Consider the following 4,872-nt stretch of genomic DNA (forward strand, 5'->3'; position numbering starts at 1 on the left):
TTTTTTTCCTTTTTTTTTTTTTTTTTTTAATAGACAAAATGAAGTAACTCATGGCCATTTATTTCTGATAATACCAGAAGTGATTATTCTAACTGGAGAAAGTTAAATACTCTAGTAGTTAAAAATCTAGCTTGACTGTAGATGTAAATACATTGGCTTATAATGAATTCTGCATGTGGCCATAGATTTAGAAAATTAACTGTGGATGGTGCTTTTGTTCTAGTGGCAAGGTAAGATTGACTTGAGGATTGTTACTGAGAAATATCTAATAAAATAATGCATTATTTTTAACAGCCAAAAGTTGTATTTTGACAGCATTGATAATATGGTATTAAACATTAAGCCATTAGTATCTGTGCCTTATTTTCAATAAGTGTTTGTACTGTTTTCAGGCAGCTACTAGACTGTCAGAACAGGATTTTAGTCTCCATTATGAAAAGATTTTTTCTGTCATGATCTTAAAGAACTCACTTAAACTGTTCATGCTGACATTGAGGCTCAGCTTGTTGTATGCTCTTTAGTTCTCAAATGATTAGGAATCAGTTTTGCTGTAGTAGAATGTATGTGTATGGTATTTGCTCAGAGGTGACATGAGTAAAATGTCTCAATAGCTGTGTAACCATGAAATCCATGTAGCTGTCTCATTGAATCTAAGAATTAAGCTTATGCACAAATGCTAATCCTTGTGATAATTCCTGAAAATGCTGTTTCTAGGATGTCAGAAAATCCAGGCCTAATTAATGCTTTGTCCTCTATGTTCTTGTGATGCAGAAGCATGTATGTACTTGAGGATGAAGGATGCCTCAGCAAAGCTGCTGTTCATGTTATACCACTTGATATGAAATTAATGTATTTAAAAAACAGTACGTCTTTTGCCTCAATGTTCCCTGAGAATACTTGAGGCTGTTTTGCTGAAAGGGTTTTTATTTGAAGTGTGAACAAGAACTTACCCATCCCCTAAACTGAAATTAGAGAAGCCTTCTGGCAAACTGCTTCTTTCCGTAGAGCTAAAAGAACCCCAGTATTCTGTTAACATAAGAACTGAAGTTTAGGTATTGCTGATAGCTCGCTAAAGAGTGGAGGCAGGAAAAGCTACTCTGTTAATTAGCTGGGTACAAAGAAGATAGCATGTCCTAATGATTTTCTCTGTAGCTCCATTTTTGAAGGAGTTGCACCTGTTTATTATGAAGAGTACTCTGCAGTGAAACATCTTTGTATCACACTGATACTATAGTTCCAGGCTACTTAATAGTGCTTACAAATTGTTACTGGTTTTTTTAAAAATAAAGTAGCATCAGCCCTCCAGGAGCTTATCTCCTGCAGTGAGATAAAATTGGAATGATCTTTGCCTTCCTGTAGGTTGCCTTATTGTTATCAGAGGCTGCAGGTTTAACACTTGGCGTGTAGGAGGGATGGGAGAATAGGAAGGGACAAAAAATGCCCTATGTTGAGTGACATCAGCCCCACTGTATTATACCATATGTATCGTAAAAGCAGGCTGTAATTTCATTTTCTCCTGTCTGAATAGGCAAGTTTGGAGTTACAGGTCCTCAGTGCATTTTGCACTGAAGAGATAAGTGTTGGAGACAGATGCTACAGTGCTGATTTGTGGTATGTTCGTGTGTGGGGTTTTTTTTTCCAAAAGGGTGAACATTTTTGTGTGTAGACACTTGAAAGGATCTTGTGCAAAGCTCACCTTTTGAAACTAGCAATTGCTTTTGCTAGTTCAACTTGCCAGATCTTCCAGTTTTGCAGAAGACTGAATGTCTGTCTCAGTGTGGAGATTTGCCGCTATGTTTTGTGCCCAGTTCTTTGGTACAAGGGGAAACAGGTCGTTCGTAGTCAACTATTTCTGAATACAAAACCATGCAAATCATGTGACTGGTGTGAAGTTATTCCAACTTCTGTACAATGCAAATTCTTTATAAAGCAGTTGGTTCTTTTGTGAGGAACTTTATATTGAACTGATGCTGCATTAGAGGAGGAAAAAAAGATGAAGCAGTTCTTAATAGCCTTGGTGAAAGCCAGACAGCATAGTTTTAATTTTTGTTTTCAGTCTGCCTTCCTACACACAGTAATCATTGTAGGCTACAGATAAAGATTCACTGAGAGAATAATTGAGCGTGCTTGTATACTTCAAACAATTCATGTTTATTCCATAGTAGTTAAACAGCTTGGTTTATATCTTAGAATAAGACTGAATGCAGGTATTCCCCACACACGCATTCATTCTTCAACACTTAATGATATTTCTTCCTCTTCTGGTCCATATATACTGTGAGTATCTATTGTAAGTGGGGAAGGGAGGATGGAAAGTCTAGATAAGACACAGGGCTAGCTATTCAACACTATTCATTTTGAAGCAATTGTGAAAATTTTCTGTCTTAAAACTTCACAAAAATGTTGTTGATACCCACTAATTAAAGTGGGCACTTATACTGCAAATTTAAGTTTGAACTTGGTTGGAAAAAATAAAGTGTTTTCACTCTAAATAACCATAGCTGCAGTATTTTACTTTTTTTTTTTTTTTTTTTTTTCCCACCCCAATGAGTGCTGAGCTGGACTCTGATACTGACCTGCTGCTGTATGGGAGGCAGGAGGTACAGTAGCACTGTCCCTTAACGGGATAGAATAGAAATAATCACACAGACTTCAACTGTTGCAGACCTAGAATATTTTTGTTCTCATACTGATGAGTTTTGTAGTATACTCTTTATGTAGATTGTAGCTGCTGATTATATTACTATACAATAATATCTGCTACTTCCAGGTTGAATGTGGTAGTTAGTTTCTGATTCCTACAGATCACTGCTTCAATTCAGTCACTCATTGCTTGGAGCACTAAGAACTAACTACTGGTGTCTCAAACGTGTGCTTTGCTGTAACAAAATACAAGGATGTCATGTTCGCCTTTTCCACCGCCACTACCCCGCTCCCCCCACCCCCTCCTTAATTTCAGTACTTAAAGGCATTTGAATTCCCTTTGGGAAGTGATAGCTGCTAAAATGTGATAAAAATGCTTTTATAAATATGTTTGTGACTTGCTTTAATACAGTTCTGTGAGTAGTGTTCTGTGTATTTGGGAAGGAGAGGATGTTTTCTGTACAGGCTTGAAAGAACTGGTGGATTTAACTGAGATTGCAACTATTTTCTTGATTGATTTTTTTTTTTACGGTAAGTACTCTGTGTATTGTGAAACAACTAAAACAAATCTAAATATCAAGATAATGTTGCATTCCAAGACTGCCTGCTCTTGTGGGTGTAAGTGTAGGAATACGTACACACCCTAGCATCATCCTTTAAAGGGACCTGCAGACAATTTCAAATAGTTCTAGTAATTTAGGTTGATGACTCTTTTTCAAGTGATATTTAATCTACTGATCTTCGCTTTCAAAAAGTGTCAACTATGTTTGGATCTTGCAGTTGCCACTCACTTGTTTCAGGTATTCCCTGGACTGAAAGACTTGGTGAGATAGCACAATAAGTATTCCAGCTTCAGAAAAATAGCTGGTCTTTTTTTGTCTTCTGTAACAACAGGCTTTCATTAAATCTCTTCTTCTGCATGAGACAAACTTGTTTTCTGCAAGAGTTAATTTTAGACACACTGTGAAGGAGGATTGCCACATCTAGGAAGCTTGTGCCATCTTTAGTTCTAAATGGAGGAGAAGCTGCACAAATACAGTCAGCTCTTAATGCATATTTCATGCTGATGAAACTGCTACAAGGAAGGCAGAAAGGAACTATTTGAGGTGTGTTTGTTTTGGAGAGCAGAAATCTCTTAATACTTTGTCTGCTAGTACTGCTTTGTCTTGAAGCTAAAAGGTGTTGACTGTGTTTGCTTAAAATAACAAAGTTCCTGACTGAAAAGGAAAAAAAAACCAACCTTGCTGCATTAGTTAATTTTGGGATGACTGTGCCACCCCGTGTTCCAGCTGGAGAAAAATAAATAAAATTATAAATATGTGAAAAAATATAATTAACAACTATTTCCGACAGCGTGAGGTTCTGGCTATTACTGGTGAAGCAGTACAGCAAACAGAACCTGCCAGTTACCCTTCAGTTCTGCTTCTCAGTCTTGTGTTCTGGTAAGTCAGTGTGACTTTTTTGATCAACCACAATGAGTGATGAATGACAGAAGCAGTAATTCTGGAGTAATTCCATGCCAACAGCCAGCACTAGTATAAGAAGAATAAGATGGATAGGTGGTTGTGAAGTGAACCCTGCCCACCAGACAGCTGTCTTCTGAAATAAATTTTCTTAGGAAGAGCTTTTTGGCACTTCAAGTTAAACTGAATTGGGTTTTTTTTTTTGAAAGATGCTACAGTTAGGGTGCTTTCTGCTAGGGAGGGAATTGGGAAGATTAAGATTCCTAGATCTGCTATTTGGATGATGAGATAGTGCTGCAAGAGGTCCTTCTGAAAACACATACTGGTGCTATCAATAATCTTTAAGGGGGTTGAATCCTCAACACAGGCAAACTCTCATCAGCACTGTGGCTGATGTGCGCCCCTCTGGCTGGCTGTTGATGTAGGAAATTGATTTGTATAAAATGAAAGCTAGGGAAGGGGAAGCATGTGTTTTAGATGCAGTACAAAAATTCCCATCATCTAAGAAGGGTGCCTGTGGTAGCTGGAGATTCAGGTTTGATCATACAGGAAGTCTTTCCAGTCCCACGTGTCTGATTCCACAACAGTGAGGCACTTCGCAAAAGAAGGTTGGAGACTTGGTGCTTGCAGAACAGTCACGTTTCTTCCCAGTTGCTGCTTTCCCACCCCTCTGACACGTTGGAGCACATCTGCTTGGCTGAGTTCCCAGCTCCACATCAACCTTCTTGCTTATCCAAGTGAGAATAAAATGCCTTAATATTTGGCA

Source organism: Falco naumanni, chromosome 7 (assembly GCF_017639655.2).
Source record: "Falco naumanni isolate bFalNau1 chromosome 7, bFalNau1.pat, whole genome shotgun sequence".
Lineage (NCBI taxonomy): Eukaryota > Metazoa > Chordata > Aves > Falconiformes > Falconidae > Falco > Falco naumanni.